Source organism: Rattus norvegicus, chromosome 13 (assembly GCF_021556685.1).
Source record: "Rattus norvegicus strain SHRSP/BbbUtx chromosome 13, alternate assembly SHRSP_T2T, whole genome shotgun sequence".
Lineage (NCBI taxonomy): Eukaryota > Metazoa > Chordata > Mammalia > Rodentia > Muridae > Rattus > Rattus norvegicus.
The window spans coordinates 65,695,992-65,721,509 of record NC_141546.1 but is presented as its reverse complement, the minus strand read 5'-3'; the positions used below and the strand labels follow the sequence as shown (position 1 = coordinate 65,721,509).

Genomic DNA, 25,518 nt, shown 5'->3' with positions numbered 1-25,518 from the left:
AGCTATAGTGTACTTATATATAATGAATACATCTTTTTTAAAAAAGAAAGAAACCTCAGGCATTATGGACTAAAATACTGTCCATATAGGTTTGCAATTTCACTAGAGATGGTGCAAAGAGAAGATCAAGAGGACCTAACATCCCAACCTCCTTATAGATAAAATAATGTGATGTGGGGTGGGTGGGTGGCTGGGGCATGGAGACCAAGTGGCTATGGAGAAAGAAAAGCTACAAAAAAAAGGTATATATATATATATATATATATATATATATATATTTTTTTTTTTTTTTGGAGCTGGGGACCGAACCCAGGACCTTGCGCTTGCTAGGTAAGCACTCTACCACTGAGCCAAATCCCCAACCCCCCAAAAATGGTATATTAGAAATTATAAATATAGCAGGATGAGAAAGTCTGTGGGGAACTTAGAAGATACAGTCAAGGCTCTTTCCCCCTCATGAAAGCACAGATAACAAACTAGGTAATAGTCAATTCCGAACATCCTATATCTGATTAATAAGGATCCAGAATAAATGATGGAAATTGTCAAGTAGGAGAAAATACAGACTCCACAGAGATTACCCAAAGTGAGAGCTGATTCAGGGGCGAGAGGGTGGAATTGGTACATCCATTCCTGTCTGTTCTCTGGCTTTATGGAGTCACGGGAGGGGGAGGGGTGGTTGGGGGGAGCTGACAGACAGACTGACCGAGGGTAGGGGACTGACACAGACAAAAGCTCAGGATCACTCTGAGCAGACGGTGATTTCTCATGGTTTGTTTAGAAAGCGTGGAGGTTGAGCATGAGAAGAGGAGTAAAGATGGGGAGAGCTCAGGCACCCTCTTAGTTTAATAGCGGTGTTTAATTCAAACTTATTTTCAAAGCGGACAAAGGTGATATATTTGGTAACACCGGGAAGTGGACACAATGTAGCTGCTAAATGAGGCCCTTAAATGTTGACACGGCAGGAGTTCAATGAGACATGTTAAGTAGGAAGTAAGAGAGGAGAGGAAGCGAAAACAGACCAAAGTAAACAGTAGCTCCAGATAAATGAAACACAGCATATCCTCTGCAATCACCCCCCCCCCCCCGTCCTGCCCCTCCCCCATCCCCTTCATCCTGCCCCTCCCCCTCCCCGCCCGTGAGAACAAGACAGCCAGCTCCCACAAATCCTCTCACATTTCTATTGTTACTGTTGTGCTTTAGCACCTTCTGACGTCTTTTATTCCTGTTTGTTGGCCAAATGCTAGATAAATGTTTCAAGTTCCCATTGTCTGATCTCTTCAGGGTGGAGGGCGACTGTTAGGACTTACTTGAGACAATGTCGCGTTGAGTTTCAAATTCGATTGTGTTTAAGGCTTTAGAAGTTAGCCCTTGATTGAGATGCTCAAGTCCTCACTGTCTCTCTGCTTCCCATTCGAAATCGAATACCTCAACAGTGCTAAGGTGCCCAGTGGTAAAGGGAGGTAACAGTGAACTCTGGGGGACACTGGATGTGCTGTCATCTAATATGAAATCTTGTTTAAGGAGAAGTTTAAACAAGTGTCCTCTGTTTCCTCTCCTTAAAGAAAAGAGATGAAAAAACAATTTTGAAATTTAAGTAGAAGTTTAAGTTGTGAAACTCTGGGATTGTAGTGTAAAGGGGAGAATGCAGCTTGCGTTTGACTTATTGGAACTTAGGCCACTTGGCTTTGTGTGTCACGGTGAGGTGAACAGCAGAAACCTGCACACAAGACTGACTTGGGTGTACATCGTAGTATCCAATCGTATAGGAGCATTGGCTCTATCTCACAGGGCTTTTGTAAATAACATAGAAGACCCCTGCCAGCCTAGAATGCAACAAGGGCCCAATGAGTGCGAGCCCATCACCATAAGAAAGTGGGTACAGATACGAGACAATGCAGCTACTGTCCGAGAGAGTCCATGGGTCTCCTGCTCTCACAGCTCAGCCTACAGTATATGGAAGGCGTGCTTAAGATTTATCCCCTCCACAATTTTTGATATTCTGAAAATCAGTTATGAATGCAGACTCTGAATCCTTTCCGTTTTCATGGGGTAAACAGTTTTATTTTCTACTACAGATGTTTCAAAATCTCCATGTGGCAATCCCATTCATCTCTGTAAAGCACTTCTATCTCTGGAGTTAGCGCCTGCCGTAGAGATCTTGAATTGTGTTCATTTCCTCAAGTATTTACAACGTAAATCGAATGTAATTGAGTAAGATTGGAAGATGTGTGTTTGAAGACTCCTGAAGTACACAACATGAAAGGCCTGGGACTCTCTGACAGAGAAGGGACCCTTGCTCATCCTTAAATTCCCCGAACCAATTGAACAGAGACTCCTTTTGTTAGGTGGTGTGTGCTTAATATGGCATAGCTGCACTTTGGGTTAAGACCACACGCTAGTTTTAAAAATTATTTTTCTCTTGAATTTTTATCGAGACAGAGTGTCACTGTGTAGCCTGGCTGGCTTGGAACTCACTATGTAGACCAAGTGGGCCTCAAACCTCAGCCTCCCAAGTACCGTGAGATGCTGGCCACTACCCCCAGCTCAAACAACTATTTTCTAAATGTAATAGTTCGCTGAAAAAAAGTCGAAGTCTTTGAGAATTGAAAGGTTAGGCTCATGGGATTGGGGGGGGGGGGTTAGAAGATTCTGGAAGGGAGACAGGAGGACAGTGAGCTCTGTGTGAAAGGAGTAAAGGAGGGGAAGCCACGTGACTTCCCAAGTCTTCCCAAGTCGATTCCTGCAGTCACTGGCCTGTGTTTACCTTTAAATCAGTTCGCCTATTTGGTCTTCAGTTTTATTCTGTGTCAAATGGGGTTGGGAAGTCAAGATGTCCTTCCAGGGTGTTATCCAGGTTGACTAAGTGTAGTCTCGGGTTATTTTCTTTTGAGAAATAATGGATAGCACTTTTGTACTTTGGTGGAAGTTCTTTGATGTGTAAGTTAGTCTCACCTTTATAAAGCATTTTAAAAAATTTTTTGAAGACTCTTTCGTCGTTGGAACGGTATTGTTGGCTATGCTTTAAAACGTTTGTCTAGCTCCATTTGTTCAGATAAAAACTAAACCAAGAATGTTCTGAAAGCAATGGCAGTTATTTTAGGTGGACGGAACAACCTCTGATTTCGCTGCTACATTTTTTATGTTCACTGGGCAAACAAATCAAACGAGTCTTTAAACAGCAGAGGAATTAGGAGATACCTCGTGTTCAGTGGCTCGCTGGACTCACTCCGTAAGCCCGCAATTGTATTCCACTAATGCGTCCTGTTGGGTCAGGTTAGCACGGTCCCGCGGAGGGATTGTCACGTCTGCACACGGCTTCGTGTCAGGTGGTCGACCTCATTGTGAACCGAGCTGCGGTGGATTCCTGAGCTTTATGGACTCAATGGCCATGAAGCCAATTGGTTGACAGAGGCGGAGAATCCAAAGAGATTTCTGGAAGGCATTACCAGCCCTGAATAAAAGGTATGCACGCAACTGGCTTGTTTGAGTCGTAAGTGATCATGAGTCATTGTTTATAAACTCGCTCACATTTGTGTCACTGAAGGGAAGCATTTTCGGTAAAACCCATAATTATTCTGGAAGATACTCATTGTTGTAAAGATAATGCTTTGAACACAAAGCATGCCGGTGCTGTCTGTAGTCAAGCTTTATGCTGATACTACAATAATTATTTTTGTACGGGACAGCTTGCTTTTGCCCTTTCCCTGTAATTTCTGGGGGCGGGGAGGTAATAAAAACCACTTCCTGTAAAGCAAAATTCCCTTCCCCCTGAAGACAGCTTGGCTATGCACAGTGTGAGGTTCAGTTTTCAGAGCAATAAGAACTTCGAGTGACTTGGATGAGGACATTATCACATTTACTTTTAACGATCCTTAAGAGTGCAGAATATATTTGAATTCAGAATTCCGTAGTGAGTCTCATTTAGTGTTCATTCTTTGATGCTGCAGTCGCCAAAGCCTTCTGACTTCCTTCAGCTCTCACAGTCTTCTTCTAGACATTAATTAATATGCATTTACCGTTTTCAGATACGCACTGGTCCACATGACTCGAATTAAGCACGTCTGGGTCTATGTGCCCCAGAGTCGTCATATGACAGAGCTACCGGCACACTCGTGTTCACAGCCGCAGTAGCCACAGGGGCTGAGGTGTGGGATCCACCCAGGTGTCCATCAAGCAGACAAATGAAGTAACTGTGGTGTCCCTATGTCACAGACTCATTCAAGCATAAGCAAGATTGAAGCGGCGCCATTTGCAGAAAGGTAGGTGGGACCTGGGAACCTCATGGCAGTGAAATAAGTCATTTCTATAGAAATAAACATCGAGTGCTTTATCTCCTGTGTGAAATAGCAGGTGAGAATAAAAAAAAAGGAAAGTAGAAGGGGGAAGTGTTGGGATATGAGAGGGAAAGAGGAGAGAAAGGGGGGACTAGGAAGGGTGGGTGATTAAAAGGTGTCCATGATTAAAGAATATTAAATGCATGTGTAAAATACCATTGAGACTCTTCATATCATTCATGTATTAAAAAAAGAAAAGAAAAGACAGCCATTCCTAACCCATGGGAATGACCTTTCATTCTCCTGGTATGAAGACATCAGGACTGAATACCTTGATGGGAGAATCTAGAGGAGATGGTGGCTGTCCTTCAAGCTAACAAATGCATATCTCACATTTGGAGGGAGCTGGTTTCCTATGCTCTCCTCAGAAGCACTGCTCATTTTAGCAGAGTCACCACGTCACCCAACTACGCATTGTCTCTTACCAGATGCCGGCTGACAAAGACGAAGATTCCAAAGGGCACAAAGGCAAGGGCCAAGCACGATGCCATACTAAAGTGAAAATAAGAGTTTAAAAGATGGAACCCCTAGGAGCTGAGGAGAAATGAAGTCCAAGGAAGAGGTCATGGGTATAAAGGAAATTGCTTAGGGGATTCTGAACTCTTTACAGTTATGCTCAAGTTGACCATAGAGGTCAACTATGATGATGATGATGATGATGATGATGATGATGGTGATGCTGATGCTGATGCTGATGATGATAAAGTTGGGTAATGTTGAAGGCAGTCCAGAGAGCCGTGCCCTTCAGTGGAGCCTCACTGGGAATCTTGGTAAATATGAAGTAACAAATGTGCAAGCAAGGAGAAGGCACAATGGCCTCAAATCATCTGCAGCACATTCAACTGTGCAGACAAGAGGACTTGTGACTTTGGCTCACTACAGGACGAGTTTTTGTCACTGTATACTGTCCTCATTCAGCAAACAAGAGGACAGCATTGATTTATGACTCCATGATTTTCATTTGACTTTCTGTCTAGATACCACTTTTCTCACTATGACCCCCTTAACATCTAATATGTTTTTGCATTTAAATAGTACATTGCAGTTTTAATTGCCCAAAGAAACAACCAGAAGTTTATCAATACTTTGGGAGTTCTATTAAAAAAAATAATTAAAAAATATGAGTCCCTCTCTCTTTTCTCTCTCTCTCTCTCTCTCTCTCTCTCTCTCTCTCTCTCTCTCTCTGTGTGTGTGTGTGTGTGTGTGTGTGTGTGAGTGGATACCACGTGTGTGCTGATGCCAGGATCCAGAGTTATGAATGATTGTGGGCCACCCAACTGGGATGCCGGGAACTGAACTGGGGTCCTCTGAAAGAGCAGCAAATGCTCTTAAATGATGGGCCAACTCTCCAACCCCTGGAGCCCTATTTTTAATAAACCTTCACATTTGAGATACTGTTACTAGACCCAGGCCAGATCACGCACAATCCAGGCTCACTAACAGGATGCCTGTTCTTCAGTTCTTCATTGGAGAATTTCAACCTTGAACCTTGTTTGTATTTATTTATTTATTTATTTACTTACTTACTTACTTACTTACTTACTTACTGGTAGTAAAATGTCAGCAACATAGTTACAGTACTTAGAGAACAGCAGGCCTGAAAGGGACTGGTTGACCTCAGCTTAACTCAGTACCATCCACCTGACAACCACCTTCACCTAGAAATTCTCACAAATGGTTTCATAGATTCAGGCCTTGATCCAGCCACCGGTCCAGGAAAAAACAAATACCTACGTGAAGTTTAAGTGTGGCTCAGGCACAGGCCCTAAGAGGGTGCTTGTGTTAGGGAAACAGAAATGCCGACAGACAATTAGCATTTCCTGCCTTTTGGCAGAACAACTTGGTTTGTAGATTAAGCCCTGGAAGAAGAAAACAAACCTCTTTGACCCCAACTGAACTTCCTCATGATTCTCCCCATGGGGAGGAAAGTCAACTGGCAACTTCTCTGTGGTAAAGGAAGGTCCTGAGCAGGCAGCCCCTGCACTTGGTGGAAAGAGCTGGTGGCCACACCCGCGAGGTGGGAAGGTCATAGTGTTGAGAGGCATCCAGTGGCCTTGCTATCCCCAGAGTGTCTTCCTTTATTACATAACCTCTTAATGAGGCTTCAGTGAGGACCCAAATAGCATTTCATTTACCTGCCAAGTATCCACCACTAGGATCATCCCATTGCTTCCAGCAAAGTAAGTTAATGGTTAGTCCATGTTCACCGGGCCTTTGAGGCTGTCCACTGAAAACCTAAGGCCCTCAACCACTCCCACATCAATTCTTTTGCTGCAACTTGCTCAAAAGTCTTCACTCAGCTTAAGGACCCTGCTTCTTGTCTTTTCCTTGTCTGGTTCACATTGGTCAAGGAGCTGGGGAGAGGCTGGGGTATTGAAAAAAAGGAAAAGTGCCAGTTGACACATAACTGCAGGAATCTATAGGACTTGTTACTTTAAAAGTACTCCTTATGGAGCAGGATAATGAAGTCAGTGTTAAAAGCCAAGCTGCCAATTCACAGCTGCTCACCTAAGGATACATTGTTACACCGAGCGCTGCCTACCATGCCCAAGACTCCATTTTCCTTTCTGATTTGGTTCAAATGCCTCTCCTGTCCTGCCCCAATGGAAACCCTTTCCAGTATAAGCTGCTCTCTGCCCCACCTCCTAGACGGCCATCCTGAACCCCAACCAATTCACTGCCTTTTGCTCCCAACTGTGGTTTATCTGACAACTTTATCTTCCTTATTTCCCATGAAGCTTGATGGCTCAATCGGAAACCTCTTCCATAGATTCATTTCAAAACTCTTCTTTCTCCCTTAACGCTCTCTCACAGGGAATCGGAAAGGCTGTTCTTCACAGTGAGCTCACGGCATAGGGCTGGTCACACAGAACAGTCTTACGACTGACTGACTGAGCCACACTGTCTGAGCCATGGGTATCACTTGCTTTCTGCTCTCGCCCTGGGCATCCAGCTTGCTGAACAGATTTCCTTCCTATGTATTCTTGTTCCTTGAATTCTACCCAAACCCAAGCCCTTACTGCCTTCATCCATCAGAGGAGTTCATGCCTCCCAACCAGACGGCCATCACTGGACTGTGAACCGTAGATCCCGTGACCCTGCATTCTGTTAAGTAGGCTGCTATTCCCTTGCAGCAGAACTCCCTTAGGAAAGTTGACTCTTGCCACAGCAGTGCTTTTGATATTTATTCTGGACTGTCTTCCCTTAGCTAACCTGCTCACATATCTGTCCCGCTCCCCCCACCCCCCGCCACACACGCCCATTTCTTAATTTCAGTTTGACTGTCCAGGTACCATTCTATTCTAATCCCTTGAACCTGGTTTATTTCTGATCTCTGATTGCTGATTTTTGGCGCCCTCTTGTGGATGTTGTCTTGAGTTTCCCCTTTCTATGAATTCCGCCTGAGTTCGTGCTGTCCCACCTCATTTCTTTGTCTTTTTCTTTTTCATTTATTCGTTTATGTATCACTTTACATCTTGGTTGCTATCCCCTCCTCTCCTCCAAGACCCCACCCTCCCCCCACTATCCCTTCTCCTTCTCCACAGAGAAGAAGCACCCCCCCCGCCCCCCAATCCCCACTGTGGGCACCACTCTGCACTGGGACATCAAGAGGACACATCTTCTCCCACTGAGACCCAACCAGGCAGTCCAGGTTGGGGAGGGGATCCAATGGCAGGCAACAGAGTCAGAGACAGCGTCTGCTCCAGTTGTTAGGGGACCTACATGAAGAGCAAGCTGCATGTCTGCTACAAATGTGCAGGGGGTCAAGGTCGAGCCCCTGTGTGATCTTTGGTTGGTGGTTCAGACTGTGTCAGCCCCTGGGAGCCCAGGTTAATTAACTCTGTAGGTTTCCCTATGGTGTCCTTGACCCCTCCTGCTTGCCCGATTTTATCCCTGACTCTTCTATGAGACTCCCCGAGCTTCGCCTGTTCGCCTGATGTTTGGCTGTGGGTCTCTGCCTCTGCTTCTATCCACTGCTGGATGAAGTCTCTCAGGAGACAGTTACGCTAGGTTCCTGTCTGCAAGCATAGCAGAATATTATTAATAATACCACATTAGGGGCTGGCTTTCTGACACGGGATGGGTCTCATGTTGGGGCAGTCATTGGCCAGCTGTTTCTGCTCTTTATTTCTGCATATCTGGTAAGCAGGACAGGTTTTGTGGGTGGGTTGATGCCCCACTCCCTCTGCTGGAAGTCCAGTCTGGGCTCTCCCACTGGTAGGGATTTCAGTTAGGGTCACTCCCCAGATCTCCCCCTCGCAGGTCTCCTGCTAGTCCCAGAGATGCCCCCAACCAATTCCCATTCTCACGCCCAGCACTCTCCCCGCTTCCCACACCTGATGTCCATCCCTGTTCACCTCCCTACCCCTTTCCCATCCAGTTCCCTCTCTCCATCCACCTCCGATGACATTTTGTTGCCTCTTCTCAGTGAGATTCATGCATCTTCCCTTGGGCCCTCCTTGTGACTTAGCTTCTTTGTGTCTGTGGAGTGCAGCATGGCTGTCCTGTACTTTATGACTAATATATCCACTTATAAGTGAGTACGTGCCAGGTATGTCTTTCTGTGTCTGGATGATATTCTCAAGTTCCATCCTTTGCCTGCAAACTTCATGATGTCCCTGTTTTTAGTAGCTGAAGAGTGTTCCACTGTGCAGATCGTTCCGCGTTTTCTTTAGTTCTTCAGTTGAAGTGCATCTTGGGTGTTTTCAGCTTCTATTACAAATAAAGTTGTTATGAACGTAACTGAGCAAGTGTCCCTGTGGTATCGTGTGGATCTCTTGGGTATATACCCAGGAGAGGTGTAGCTGGGTCTTAAGGTAGAACTATTCACAATTTTCTGAGAAACACCAAACTGATTTCCACAGTGTTGTGCAAGTTTGCACTCCCACCAGCAAGGGAGGAGTGTCCCCCTTGCTCCACATCCTCGCCAGCATGAGCTGTCACTTGAGTTTTTGATCTTAGCCATTCTGCTAGGTGTAAGATAGAATTACATAGTCATTTGATTTGCATTTCCCTGGTGACGAAAGACAGTGAATGCTTCTTCAAGTTCTTCTCAGCCATTAGAGATTCCTCTGTTGAGAACTCTCTGACTCTTTTGAAATTGGGTTATTTGGTTTGCTGGTGTTTAACTTCTTGAACTCTGCCAGATGTGGAGTTGGTGAAGATCTTTTCCATTCTCTAGGCTGCCATTTTGTCCCATTGAGGGTGTCCTTTGCCTTAGGGAAACTCCTCAGTTTTAGGAGGTTAGTTTTTCTAAAGTCTTTAGTCAGGATATATGTGTGTCTTTAGTAAGATATGTTATATTCTTAGCTTCAGAACAGGGGCCATCAGTGGAAGAATTGCCTCCTCTTGGTTGGTCTGTAGACATGCTATGGGGGCATTTAAAAATTCCTATTGGACATAGGAGGGTCCAGCCTAGTATGGCATTACCTTTCCTGGGCATGTGATTCCCAGATCACATGAGAAAGTAACTGAGCAAGCCAGAGGAAGCAGGCCAATGAGCAGGGTTCTTCTCTAATCTCTGCTTCAATTTCTGACTTGACTTCCTGACATCCCTAGCACTCTTCCCCCATGATGGACTGTAACTTGTAAACCAAACAAGTCACTTAATCCCTTAGGTTGCTTTTGGTCAATGTTTATCAGAGCAAAGAGAAGTAAACTAGGTCATTAGTCATAATAAAGTAACACACACACACACACACACACACACACACACACGTACACGCACACATGCACACACTCGCAGCCCAACAATGAGAACACAAATGTTTATTGTAGTGTCCCAAGAAAACTTCTGGGTGAACCTCTATAAGTGTTGCCTCTCATGCCCTGCTCACAACCTTCATCCACGCGGCTTTCTTGAGACTTTCACCTTTTCATTTTTTTTTCATTTTTTTTCTTTTTTTCTTTTTTTCGGAGCTGGGGACCGAACCCAGGGCCTTGGGCCTGCTAGGCAAGCGCTCTACCACTGAGCTAAATCCCCAACCCCTACCTTTTCTCCTCTACTCATCTCTTCTGTTTGCTGTCTCCAGCCAGGTGTCCTCTCTTCTCATATACATCCAGGTAAACCTCAGTCTTCTCCACTTTCCTTTCAGACCGTCCTCAGCTGGCCTAGAGCAGAGGAAGCAGTTACATCTCTTGTCTTTGTCCCTCTTACCTAACTCAGACGTCCACCTGCAGCACCCGTTTGGGTGATGGAGAAGCTCTGCTTTCTCCAAAGCATGCGCACTTGAGGATCACACTGGAAACTAGCTCTTTACTATCTGAGCACGGCTCTGTCACGTCCCACAATGTATACGGCTTGCTGCTCTGTCCCTGTTCCAGTCTGAGAATTCTGCAGAGTGTACCTCCTTGCAGTGAGCTCTCCACCCTTAACAGCTAACTTTCTAAAAAAGGAGGCGGGCTTTTATCAAAGGAAGCTGTTAGGTAGGCAAGAAGGGAGACAAGATAAGGAGGCCTGAGGCTGAAAGTCAGGGAGGACTCCAGCAAAGTCAATGAGGACTCCTAGGCTGAAAGTCAGGGAGGGCTCCAGGAAGTTGTCTCTGTTGTAGGATTCAGAGCTTAAAGACCAATAAAAGTACCCACCTTTAGGATTAAACTTCATTTCTAGGAACTGATGGCTCCAGCTGAAATTTAAACAAGCTATTGGCGATATAACGATTCTGTATTCCTGTATTTTATCATCCGCCAATTTGTGCAGTGGCTTTGACATCTTGAGTCTTAGATTAGAATTTTATGTTTTTTCTAAAAGCATGTTTTTTCTAAAAGAAGTTTCTATAGACCAATCGGGCACTTTTCCTTTCTTTTTTCACTAAACACCTGCTATTGCTGCTGCTACACTGTTTCGTTGTTGTTGTTTTTGTCTTTAGATTTCTCCTAAAAGTTGATTTAGAATCACACTTCTCTGAGGAAACTTTTAGCAAGCTTGTATTAACGTATTAACATCTTTTCATTACTTTTGAGAAATGTATCCATGTGTACAGGGAGACCGATCACACTTACTCCTGTTCTTTCAACTCCACCATTGCCATCTCTGCATGCTTGCCTCCTAATTTCGTGTCTTTTATTATCTTTTATGTCAGTGAGCGTAGTGAGGGCTGCTCAGACACACATGGGTGTGGGGGTGTGGGGCCATCCACTGAGGATGGGAATCCAACCAGTCGTTTATATCACACCATGAAGGCACAGAAGCCAGGCCTCTGGTAAACGGCTACAACCATCCAGTTCGAAAAAATCCTTTCTGTTTAGATGAAGTAAAAGCACGAGTTTCGCTGTTTACTTTCCATGGGCAGGAATTCTTTTTTTCCTACTTAAAAACAAGCCAGTGCTCGAAGTATGAAGGGCTACTCTGTAAATTCAGCTAGCTCATGCTAATCTATAAAGATGTTGTAAAACAGACCAATCATAAGCCTTGTAACATACCCGGCAATTCTGTCTAGGAAGTTGTAGTGCCCGAGAATTAATAAGTCCCGATCATCACTACTGATTCGGCTTCTTAGCTTCTCTCAGAAATTCCCAGATGGAAAATAGACCCTGGCACTTCATGTCTGGCTCTGTGACCCTGCCCCCCCCCCCCCCTTGGTTCACAGGCATCTCTTTGCTTTGAAAATGTATGTCGATGCAGAATGCTGAGATTGCTCAGTGAGTAAGATGCTTGCCGACGAACACAGTGGCCTGCTTTCTACTCCTGGGGCCCACATGGTAGAAGGAGAGAACTGGTTCCTGCCAGTTGTCCTCTGACCTCCACATGTGTGCCATGGGGTGCGAGTGCACATGCGCGTGGGCACACACACACACACACACACACACACACACACACACACACACACCTGTGTTGAATATTTGTTAAAAACGAATGTAAAAAAATATAGATTTGTTAGTTTTCAAGTGTCAGAATGTGAACCAACTTACAGCACATGTCAAGGAGCTTGGAGTCTATGCTAGAGTGGCAGGGAGTTACCAGTCGTCCTGGCATATCAGAAAGCTTATCTTTTTCCAGCTCCTGTTCTTCGCTCCTGGGACTGCTATTATCTCCCCATCTCTACCCATCCTCCTTTGACCTTAGTAACATGCATTGTAGGCTTGCCGATGATATGATGTGGAAGTCAGTTTGGGATTTAGACATACTCAGGGCATGTGCGCGTACTTGTGCCTTTGAAGTTCTTCCTTCTATTACAAAGGAAATAAACTGCAGAAGAGCATATATAGCTTCTGGCAAGAAGAACATTTCTTCTTGGAGAAGGAATTTCCCCCGCTGTGTCTGGTACAAATTACAACTCTTAACACTGAGTTTATTTTTATAGAAAGCTCAATTTATCTTAGAAACTACCACTAACAACCATTTAAGTGAAGGTCAAATGTTAATGTGGGGCTTGATGGCGTGCACTCCATTGCTCTAGCTTTCAGTAAAATTGTGTATAATCCATTGCATACTGCTTCCCTTAGACCTATTGAGGTATAATTGACAAAAATATATTTATTTAAGATGTGTGATGTGTTGACATTCATATGTATTTGAAATGATCACCATGATAAATGTACTAATAACTTCCTATAATTTTCTTCCCTACCTCTCCTCTTCTTTCTTCCCTTCCTGCTGTCCCTCTTTTATCTCCTCTATGCCCTCCAGTCTCACCGCTCTTTTCCTCCCTCCTTCTTGTCCCCCCTTTCTATTTAAAATCGTTGCTGAGCATTTTGAGAAGGTAACGGGAGGTTCTGGCCCAACATATGCTATATTTTTGAGATAAACAAGAGGTTTCACACTGACTTTGTGAGTTAACAGCAGTTGTATCAACCCATCCTTGATACAATCTAATTTTCTTTGACTCTGCTTTGTATCTGACTGAGTAAGTCATACAAAAGTATAATTTTATATTCTAATTCTCCATCACTTATCTCTACTGACCAGCGAGTACCTAAAACTTTTAGAGGCACCTGGGAGGAAACGAGCCAGCAAACAAAAGCAAAACAAACCCCAAGTCACCGTGTATCGTAGCCTTTGGGGTTCACAGCTGGGAAAGGCCAGGGATGAGCTTTCTCCAGCAGGCTTTACCGAAACTTTGGATACTGTGAATGCCAGCCAACAGAGAGGAAGCTTCCAGATTGGTTCCAGTCTGACTTCTCTGTGTACTGTGTCCACATTGTATGGTGGTTTTTTTTTTTTTTTTTTTTTTTTTGGTTCTTTTTTTCGGAGCTGGGGACCGAACCCAGGGCCTTGCGCTTCCTAGGTAAGCACTCTACCACTGAGCTAAATCCCCAGCCCCGTGTATGGTGTTCTTAGGAAAGGCTCTTACTATCTAGTTTCTCAGGCAAGAAGAGCAAGAGCAAAAGCAAGAGTCTGCTTCATTTGGGAAGCTTCTGGGAGCACCCCGGCCAACAACTCCATATATGCCAGTATTTATTCTAAAATCTTACAGCAGTAACCAGGTATCCGCCGAGAAAGGGCTAGAAACGCTATTTGACTCAATGCTGGACTTGATGAGTCAGGCACTGGCATGGGCAGGGATGGAATGGGCTTAGCCGGTTCTAGGACTAAGGGAAGGCATACAGAGTTAGAATAGACACAGCATTTTTTGCTGTATTTCCTAGATTTCCCTCTTGTCACCTCCCTATGGTTCTGATTCTAATGCACTCTTTGAGAACCACTACCAAGAGCTGACAGCCTGGCAGCCACACTGTCAGGTTAGTGACCCATCACTTGGCATCGGATGGCAGCCCAGAGATTGCTCCTGGAGGGGGTTGTTTCATCCTTTCTGCTTCCCCAGAGAGCTAGCGCGGGTTTGGCAATCTGAAAGTTCCTGTCCCTTTTGTTTTAGTTTGAAACAGGCCACAGAGGCTGCTTAAGTAAATAGTTACATTTGAACTAAATGTAATTGGGATGTTGTGGTGGGTTGCCTGTCATTGTGCTCTCCTGGTGAGTTTTGCGTTTCTCTGCTTCGACTTTCCTCCATAACAGGAAGTGGAAGTTCTGAAGCACCACAGAGCCTGCTCTTGGTGTTTCCGGGCTCGCTGAGACCAGCGAATGGCGGAAGAGACAAATCCTTCTTGTTAGATAACATTCCAGGTTGATTTCCAAACCAGGGTGCACAGGATCAAAGGTCTCCTAGGTACAAATCGGCATCCCAAACTTTGATGCTTATCTAAACAAACCACTTTCAACTCTCCTCAACCGGTTCTAGTGGGCAGGTACCGCTGAGATAAGGAGAAAGTCAGCACTGAGGAATGAGGGCGCGACTCCCACCCAGAGGCTGAAAGCAACAGTCTTTCAGTCTGCGGTTACCTTCTCTTTTTTATGGCACAGGTAATCAAAACCTCTAGTAATTTGAAGGCCGCGGGCTTAGAAACTGAGAGTGGACATGCAGAAAACTCTTCTCACTCAAGAGTTCTCCCAGTGCAGCAAAACAACACAAAAACCGCCTCCCTCCAAAGATCTTTTAGGAATTCTTTCAAGAATTTTACCAGAAGTTGAGGCTAAATGACCGCCCCTGCCGGTTCTATGACGTCTAAACGAAGGGAAATCATACAGAGTTAGAACAGACACAGCACTCCATGCTGTATTTCCTAGATTTTTGGTTGTGAGCCTGGTTTTTAATGGCTGAGCCATCTCTCCAGTCCTGTGTTTCCTAGATTTTATGTTTTCATTTTTGTTTTTTCGTTTGCTGGTTTTTCCTTACAGAGGATAGGGTGAAACCCAGACCGTCCTGCACCCTAGGCAAGCGCCCTGCTGCTGAGCTGTACCCCAGCCCTAGATTTTATGTTTTAAGTTAGCTTTTCCTCTTTCTTATTTGTCTCTAAAGGGAAAAATATTTTCATGAGAAGAAATTTAGATCACCTCGAAAACAAGCTTTGGAATTTGCAAATTAGACATGAGGGTTTGGTAAGTAACGGGGAGAGCCAAGGAGGCCTACTCATCTGCAAAGCTCTTACCGGAACCTACGTGGCAAGTCATCCATGGCCATACCCAAGCAAAGTAAAGCTGATAACCCCATCATATCCAGGCTTCAGAACGTCTAAAGCCACCAGTCTGGCATTGCTGTCAGGCTAAAAGGACCCGTTAGTCAGCACCAACCAGGAAACATCTGAAGTCCAGCAGTAACACTACTCTTTGTTGATGGACTCATATTGACTCATACAACGAAAGTGTTTATTGTTACACATTCCCAACCTTGAGATTGCTGGCATGACCAATGTCTCCTCTTCTCCATTGGAATGGAGGGACACTCCAGGGTTTCCTTCAGTGTCCCTGCGCCACTAGTGTTTTCTCCCAAAAGTACACTGATGAATCAGCACTGTCTTCTTAGGGCTTAAACAATTCAGTCAGTCGGGGCAGGTTCCGAGACAAGCAGGAGTGTGGGATTCTAACCCGAGCTCTGTTGTGGCACCTATCTTGGCTTTAGCCCTCCACTTTGTGGCTACGTACTTAAAATGTAGATTCTTGGAGCTTTGGGGATCCTAGATTATACATTCTTTCTAAAGGAAATCAAGACAGGCATTGACTGGATATTTAGAAATTTATAATTCAGACTGAGTGTACTTTAGATTGAGTTTTCTCTCTGGGTTAATTATGGACCACTTTCAAAAGAAGTTAAAATGTAACTGTATCACTTTCCCCTTTCCTTTCTCCCTCCAACCCTTCCCATGTTCCTTCCTTCCAATCCCTCCTATATGCCACCCCAACTCCCTCTCAAATTGATGGTGCTATTTCCTTTAATAATTATTGTTACACACACACACACACACACACACACACACACACACACACACACACCTTACCCTTTGGGAAGTCAAGTAGAAATAAGGAATCCAGGGCTTTGCAACCTTAGACCTTAGACCACTGCAGAGATCTGTAGAAGGTATCTCAACACATGGTCGGTTTAGTCTGGTCTGAGAGAACCAGACACGTGACGTCATACAATTCATTCTTTAAGTTTTCTGACTACAGTGTGGAGAAGCTGACACCGGCTTCATAGCCTAGAGGGCTGTCTGTATCACATAGACTGTAGCCTACCCTTTCAGCACAAGGTGCTACAGGAAGCCTAGTGTATGACACCTCACAGCTTAGTTTGAGAGAGGCCTGATTCCTGGGATTTTTAATATGTTCATGTCTTTCCATGCTAACCCTGGCCTTCTCTTTCTTCATGTCTTACAGCAGGCAATACTCACTCTCTTTTATCCAGAATCTGACAATTTCTCCTCATTTCCATCATTGACCACAACCAGACTGATCCTATCAGAACAGAAATCACACCCCTGTTAATCCTCTGCTAAAAAAAATCAGGATTCTTATAGAACTCTGGACTCCCCTTCATTCAGAAGAAAAGCACAGATCCTTCAGGGAGCCACCAGGGTTTCTTTTGTCATTTGCTTTCCTTCTGTGTAGCCACAGGCCTCCTTTCTGAACTTGGTACAGAAAAGTCTTGAGGGCCACTTAGTAGGTTTAGCCTCTCCCCTCCCTCATGCCTGCATGCTGCACTCACTCTGAACATTCTCGTACCTTTCCTGCTCAACCATTCAAACTGATAGCATCTTCCTCATACTTCGTGGCCTTGTTTAATCTTCCTAGTTCACTCCTGTGTCCCACACACTGAATTTATTTATCTCACACATTTTATCCATCTTCTCCCCTAGGATGTGAGCTCCACGAACAAATCTTGCTTTGTAAAAGAGTTAGTATTCTTTTTTACATTCTTGATTTTTGTTTTGTGGTTGTTTGTTGTTTGTTTGTTTGTTTTTTGCAATCTTGAACTTTAGGACCTACAAACATTGCCTGGTTCGTGGGAATAGCAGTAAATATTTCTGTAGGATTGATTATCTCACACATTGTTTCTTTAAATCCCTTGGGGCTGTGTCTTGTTTGTTTGCATTCCTAGGACAGAACACAACACCTGGCAGTCATCTTTAATAGATGCTTGGTGTGTGAGGGAATGCGGATGGACCTTTCTGAGGACTCAAGCAAGCTACTGAGCACAGAAACACAGGTTGACTGAGCTCTTTCTCATCCGATTTCAAATCTGTTCTACTGAACTCTCATTGAAAGCATCTTAGCTACATTTCGTACTCTTCTTGCTAACAGTTGGACGATACTTTTTGGATGCATAAAGCTGTGCATTTGAAAACATCCTTACTAAAGTCCACTCGAGAACTCTTATCCTGGTGACCATCTAGTGATCTAAAGAGTGGAATGCATGTAGACCTGTACAAAAACGTTTATTCTATATATTTGAAATTTAAACCATTACGGTATAGGATCTGTCTATAGTCTAGAGAGGCAATAAATTGTTATTATAGTAAATCAAAGGATAATCTCATGCAATTTTTTTGGCTGCAAAGGGAAGCTAGAATCTTAAAAATGCCAAATATGTAATTTTAGTGAGTGTAATCTCCATGCTTACCCTACTTCTTCAGGTGTCTTTATTTCCTTTACGTAATCAACGGTTCTCAACCTGTGGGTCATGACCCCTGTGGGGTTGCATATCAGACATCTTACATATCAGATATTTACATTACAATTGATAGCAGTGGCAAATTACGGTTCTCAAGTAGTGGCATGAAAATTTATGCTTGGGGGTCAGCACAGCACGAGGAGGAGCTGTTTCACAGGGTCACGGTGTTAGGAAGGGTGAGAACCACTGCTCTACATCATTTCCTCTTTGTATCCCTTGACCTAAACCTCCTTGATTCTCTTTCTACCTTCCTACCCTTCTGTATCCACAATTTTAGTATCAATTCCTAATATATATATATATATATATATATATATATATATATATATATATATATAATTAAAGAAACAGTAGATGTTAAAGTGGAGTGATACAATGTTGTTCTTACAAGCTTGTCTCACTGAGTAGGATATCCTCTCCTTCCAGGATCCAGGGCCTTCTTTATAAGGTTGAGTTTTCTTTCTAAAGGTTAAATAATATTCCATGGCATATATCAACCATATTTCCTTTAACCACTTTCCCACAAACAGACACTGTTTCCTGGTCTTGGCTGTTTGATTCAACTGCAGTGGACAAGTGAGTTGAATTTGATCTTCATAGGATGAGGATCTACGTTTGTTGAGCGCACATCCAGAAGAGGAGTTACTGAGTTGTATGGATCATTTAATCTTTAATTTTTAGAGGAGTCTCCATGCTGTTAAAAACTGCTCTCCACATTACTTGCCACAGTGACCACCAATCTATGTTTATATCCACAGCGAATCTAGACTTCTTATTCTTCACACACTTGCCAACCTTGATTCTCTGCCACCTCTGTCTGTCTGATAGTGGCTATTGTGATATGTATGACGTAGTTTTAATTTGCAGCTTCCTTCATATCAGAGATGAGAGCTCTCCCTTTCCTCCAGCCCAGTCTCAATTGACAAGGCAGAACCACCACTTGCCCTGAATAAGGACTTCAGCCACTCAAATTTAAAATGTTGTGACCATCTACATTCATCATGTCTCCTCCAGCCTGACTCCCCATCTGCTGTGTCACCACCACAATTAGTCACATGGGAAGGTCAGTTTTATCTCATTCTACAGCCTTTAATAGCATCTCCCTACCCAAATCTAAAGCAATGCCTTGACTGTGTGCCTACTCTCTTTGCCAACTTTCCATTCCCCCCACCCCTAATTGGCTCTCTTGGCATCCTGTTACAGGAGGATTTTTATATACCAGAAAGACAAAGGAAGTTTATAAAGACTGCAAAGACTGGACTGGCAGTGTGGCTCAGTGTGTGCTTGGCATGAAGGCCCTGGGTTCAATCCTTTGAAACCAGCAAACAAAACAGTGACTGTTTTTACTCTCTGAGGTTTGGTTATAGTATTCATAAATGTTGGTAGTTCCAAGAACTTGGCGCATGAAATGCTTAAACTGGTTTTTAAGACAGAGGCATTGCCGTGGGATGATGGGACGGGTCAGATTCTATATTCTAGTGCAGCTAATTAACCTGAGATCCAGCATGGGTGAGCTACAGGAGGACATGCCCTTTCTCCTTAAGTCAGATGGTCTGAGTCTGTGGACATGTTCCTGTCAGTGCTCTTCATAGTACTTTAGGGGACTATATTAGATTTTCAAAATTTATTTATTGTATGTATATGAATACACTATAAGTGTCTTCAGACACCAGAAGAGGGCATCAGATCCTATTACAGATGGTTTTGAGCCACCATGTGGTGGCTGGGATTTGAACTCAGGACCACTACAAGAACAGTCAGTGCTCTTAACCACTGAGCCATCTCTCCAGCCCCCAGGAATATATTACATTGCGCAGAGTATCCTGAGCATTGTCTGGAGGTTACAGGATGAAATCTAATGGAACTCCGTAGGTGGGATGGATTCCTTGGGTAAACACACTCATTGCCCTCCCTTCCCCTAGTGCCGGGATTGAACCCAGACCTGTGCATATTAGGCAAGCTTTGAGCAAGCATCCCAGCCCTGCCCAAAGAGCTCCTTCCCAAGTCAGCTGGGGTTTCTCTAAAGTCAAACTCTCCACGTGTCTTTGTCTTCCTCTTCTGCCACATGACTTTACACATTTGTACTGAGAAAAAGAAAAAGAAAAAAAATTTTTTTCAGTACTTAGAAACTTTGGCGCCTAGAAAATTGTACAGTGGAAAATCCGCAAAGAATAATTTTCCCCTTTAAATTTTCCTTTTAATTTGAAACTAGCTGAATTTATCACATCCATTTTTTTTTTTGGCTTATGAAAACATCGATACAATTTTAAGGACGAGTCAGAATTACCCACGTTTGTATTTCCTGTATGTCGTCTGTGGGTTTAGGTCACTCATGTGACTCACAGAGGTCATGAATGAAGTGAAAAATCGTGGCACTCAGCCTCCGCATTGATGAGCGTTACAGGAACGAGGCGCGAAAAGGCTCACAGCGGCAAGGCCCCTCTAGCTTTGTTGTTTATTCCCTCGTGTTGGCAGGAAGCCCACAGGGAGAGTGCAACTTCTGTGCGTGGAGCTAGCCAGATAGTCTGTGCATGTGGTAACAGGACTTTATCTTTCTACCATTAGCAATGACTTGGAATGGGCCGAGACGGAGGAGCCAATATCAATTATTGAGCTCCTTGCTAACACAGCCGTGGGAGAGGCTTCAGAACCTCTGCCAGCTCGCCCTCTGCTGCCACCGCACCTGCCTGAGTTGAGGTCTGCACAGGAGCATGCTGGGAGGGAACCCACAGAAAAAGACGGTTGAGCCAGAAAGAACCAGCTCACGTTGCTGAATAGCATTGCCATTTGTAAGATATTGGCTATGGTAATTATTTTCCTACCAAGTTTTCTCACATAATTCTCAGAAAATTAAAACCATGACTTGCATGCAAACGTAAAATGAACACATGTCGAAGGTTTATTCCACTCGTTTATTATACTTGAAGAAATCAGTAAATGCTAAAACTGTCCTTAAAAGTATTCAGAGTCTTAGGTATTTTTTAGAAATGTAATGAATGATGGCTAGGATAAAACTGCTGCTGGACTCGATTTTTAAAATATGCTTAATATTGTATGAGGCGATAAGCCATTGTCCTAGCGCGTTCTCTGTTGTTCTTATTGAAATACCACGAGCCTGGAATCTTACAAAGAGGGAGACATGCTAATCCCACGGTTCTAGGAACCCAAGAGCATGGCCTCAGAATCTTCTTCCCATCTGGAGAGGCCTTTTTGCTGGGTCACGACATGGCCGAGGACGTCATGTGCCAAGGCAGCAAGATGAGCTTGGGGGTCTCTTCCTCCTTCGAAAGCCTATCATCCCACTATGGGCACCCACTTTCACATCTCCCAGTCCTCATTCCTGCCCACTGCACCCACTTCCAAATTCTATTCCCACATGACTTTGAGAGTTCAGTTTGAAATATATAACTTGGAGGTTGAAATAAAATCACACCAAGCATGAACTTTGGAGAATTTATTTTACAAACCAAAAACAGTGGGCACTTTTGTTTTCCAGAGTTCTGCAGGCTCTGTGATCTTGTTTCTCTATCTCAGGATTTTAGGAGGTGACTATTAGCTTCAGCAAAGACCTTGTCCTCGATGGTACCTTGGCTGCATCTTTAACCATGTGACATTCAGACAACTTGCCATCTACAGTTTTTCCACTGTGAAGATTTTATTTAAAAAAAAAAAGCTATATTTTTCTAACAGAGGTACCACACATACATAATGTAATGGGAAATAACCTCAAGTATTTAGATCAAAATAAGTGGTACGTAGAGAATGGTAAGTACTTAGATAAGTCCTTTAGATGGAGCAACATGGACCACATTGGACTTACTATTGCTATTGTCAGATCTCTGTGGCAGCCCTGATCATGTTAGCTGGGGATAGCCCAGTGGCTCCGTTCAGAGGAGCATGGGCAGACAGCTACTCCACTCTTTCACTAGACTACCATTAAGCAGTCAAAATGATTGAACAGCACAATAGAGGTCAATATAAATACAATATTAAGCAAATAAAAGTGAGCCTCAGAGGGAAACATAAACATGAAATCATTTTGTAAAGTTGAAAACAATCAGCTCTAAACTTCATCCCTAGACGTATATGGTGATATGTTCAAATCGTGTATAAGAGGAATGGAAGAAAGAAACACAGAACATGGCTGGCAGTTCCATTAGGTTGGATGACAGGGATATATTGATGCTGACTATATATTGACTTCTCGTTATTATTTCTATATAGAAAGTCCTGCAAAATTTAGTGCCAAATAAATCTAACTGCTTACTTATAGCTGCAGAAAGGAAGATAAAAAGATTCAGTATTTTTTTATAAGGTTGCACAGTGTCACTTCTGCTGAACTCCACTTGTCAGACCTTCCTAGTTTCAAATAGAGGGCACAGAGACCTCACTATTTAATAGGTGGCCAGTAGACGGCTTTGCAGTGCTCGTTCGTGCCGTACCATTCAGCACGTATGTGGATCCAGTCAAGTCTTGCTCATGTGAAGTTGGTTTTATGATCTAATATAGTCGTCAGCAGTTAAAGCGGAGAAGTTTTAGTCCCACTTTATTGTTTTGAGAGAAAGAAGAATACTCGATCTGATATGTGCCCTAAATTTTTGCAGTATTCACATGTAATTAACAAACTATATTTTGTTTTAAGATGGTCAGGAAAGAGCAGAATCCTGGTAACCTCATACGGTCATACATGCTTATGATCCCAAACTCAGGATGAACACTCATGAGAGCTCAATGTCAGCCTGGCCTACAGAATGAGTTCCAGGCCAGCCAGGGCCCCAGAGTCACATTCTTGTCAATACACACACACACACACACACTCTCTCTCTCTCTCTCTCTCTCTCTCTCTCTCTCTCTCACACACACACACACACACACACACACACACACTCATACAAATACATTCATACACACACATTCATACATACACACTCATACACATTCATACACATACACTAATACACACACACTCATACACCCTCATACACAAACTCACACACACAGTCATACACACATAGTCACACACACATTCATACACACAAACACACACAGCACCACTACCAAAATAATAAAACACTGGTAAGGTTGACTCTACATAGTCTGTGTCTTTGTTCATTTGTTTATTTTTATTTACATGAGTACACTGTAGCTGTCTTCAGACACATCAGAAGAGGGCATCAGATCCCACTACAGATGTTTTGAGCCACCATGTGGTTGCTGGGAATTGAACTCAGAGCCATCTCTCCAGCCCTGCGTCTTTGTTTTTAAAGACATAATTCCTTTAACTTGTTCCCCAGCTCCCCATCTAAAGATTACATGGCTGTCTTATTTGCCTCTTGTATGGGTCTCATACTCTACTTGGTGATAACATTCATTTACTTATTCATGTTGCATGCCCTAAACGAAGCACTACCAATAAAAACTTAGCATGCAGTCACTAACCTCAAAGGCCTTGTATTCCTGCCTCTCTTGCCCTAACCCTTTGAACAAGGGGCTTGGGAAGTCTTTGGTCCATAGCACAGCTGTTTTCCCTGACACTGTTGACAGCAGGGTCAGATTTACTGTCACCTGGAGAAGACAGGGAAGGGTACAAGGCATGCATTTGTCACCTTAAGAAGGAGGCAAGTCTTTGTGGAGGAGATAGAAGTTCAGGTTATTTTATTTATTTATCTATGTATCTATTTATTTATTTATTAAAAAAATCTTGATTGAATTTGATCAGATTTGATATAAGACAGAAACATCCCAGCACTCAGAGCAAATCATTTACTTGTCCCGAACCCCATGGTAGATGTGAAATTGTTTTTATTGATGTTGGCGTGAGTCTTAGTATGTAAGGACCAGTATGCAATTCACATCAAAACTATGTTTCTTTAAAAAAAAATTCAAGTTCATTAAAATTTTCACTTGAAGTTTTGTTTTGATATTCTGTGTGAGCAAACAAAACGAGCCCACAAAAGCTTCTGGAAACAGTGCCTCGAGCACTGAAGAACCAACATTTTCAAACTTTATTGTGTAGTAACTTTTTTTCTGCCGAGCAGTTACTTTTAACTGCCCGGTTGTGCTCCATTAAGCAGTAATAAATCTATAGGGATACAAAATTGGATTTTTACTAGAAGTGACCCGAGTGTAGCGTTTTTTCCCCCCTCCAAAACTAACTTGTTAAAGTTCTCTCTATTATTCTCTCATGACTAACGTGTGCTTCATTTTCCTATTCCGTTATTCCCTTTAGCCAACATTGTGTCATTACGCCGGGACCTCGAACTCCACGTTGCTGCAGGCATCCGTAGTCTTCCTTTTGTCTTGTCTTCCCCTTACTCAACAGTGGTTCTTCTTACAGGGAGGAAAAGAAAAGGAAAAGAAAAAGGTTTTCAACTCTCCTTCCCTAGTTCTGTTATTTACCTTTTTGGGTGCTCTATTCTTGACCAAATGGAAGGTGACTCCAGTGATGGAGTCGTTTTCTTAGGTTTCCTTAGGAGCAGCAAATTACTGAAAATTCATTCAGAGAAGGACAGCAGAGGGGATGTGGGAAAAGCAGAGATGCTGCGACTGCATGGAGAGCTGCTGCATATCCAAGATCTGTTCTGTTACTGGATGATTCTTTGTAGGTCAGCCCCAGACTGTGATCTTTGTCCTCTGAGAATGTGTTACCTCTCTTCTCTCCCCTTCCCTCCCCCTCTCTCTTTTTCTCTCATGAAGCTCGAAAGAAGTAGATCAGGGAGGAGTGTTGAAAACAGACTATTGTCCCCCTCGAGACTTTCCGCCGGCAAGAAGCACTCGGACATTTAGAAATCCTTACTGTGACCAACCTTTTTAATCTTAGAAGAGGAAAAGCCCCGCCACGCCAACATGGCGCGCTTATAAAACCCTAGTGCGGCTCACCCACACCTGATTGGTTGTTACCCATGATCTCATAAGGCACGCCCCGGAGTGGGCAAAGACCTGGCACGAAGGCACTCTTGCACATGCGCACAGTTAACTTCCTGAAAGGGGGCCGGCCAGCTTGGCGAAGGCTGGCGCCATCTTGTAATGGCGGAGGCTATCCTGGCCTTCCACGTGGGGCGCAGTGGAAGCCAGCGCCATCTAGTGGTGGCGAATGTTATTGCGGCCCTCTACAGACTATATATGAAAGTTAATTTGGCTTAAAGTTCTGAGGTTCTGAGGAAATAAATGTCATGGCATTTGGCATTTGCTTGGCTTCTGGTCTGGTAAAGATTGATTTTCTTGCTGAGGCCATCACAGGTCAAGTAAAGCGAGAATGTGACAGTCTGGGTTTTTATTTATTTTTATGTATGTATTGTATGTGTGCTTGGGGGTGTGTTCATCTGTATGTATGTGCTAGTGGAGGTTAGAGGTCAATGTCGTGTCCTCCTCAACTTTTTGAGACGGATCTGCTGTTGAACTTGAAGCTTATTAATTGATCTAGGATGGCTGGCAGGCAAGCTCCAGGCATTCTTTTGTCCCTGTCCTCCCTGGTGCTAGGATGCTATGCCCAGCTTTTTACAAAGGTGCTGGGTATCTGAACTCAGGGTCCTCATACTTGTGTGCAAGCACATTGCTAACTTGGCCGTCTACTCAGCTACTCTCTTCCTCTTCCTATAGTCACCAAAGCCACCAGAAGGGCACCACCCTCATGAACTTACTGATGTACTTGCCTCCCAAATACTCCTTGTCTAAATTCTATCATCACAGGTGTTTGAAGATTAATTTAGGAACATCCGAGATTTCAGGGACACGTTGAA

At 43.7% G+C, this 25,518-nt stretch overlaps 1 long non-coding RNA gene across 3 annotated transcripts in view; it reads left to right on the top strand.

Moving 5' to 3' along the window:
* LOC148001668 (uncharacterized) overlaps positions 1-5,437 on the top strand; it is a 51,117-nt gene extending 45,680 nt beyond the window's left edge. Inside the window, exons 2-4 of one of the 3 annotated variants that reach the window (XR_015636004.1) lie at positions 3,277-3,465; positions 4,029-4,262; positions 4,766-5,437. This is a non-coding gene — a long non-coding RNA (uncharacterized LOC148001668). Of the gene's footprint in view, positions 1-1,713; positions 3,466-3,792; positions 3,914-4,028; positions 4,263-4,765 lie in introns of those variants that run through there. The other 2 variants (XR_015636003.1, XR_015636002.1) reach the window with 2 other exon arrangements.
* Positions 5,438-25,518: the final 20,081 nt, after the last annotated feature.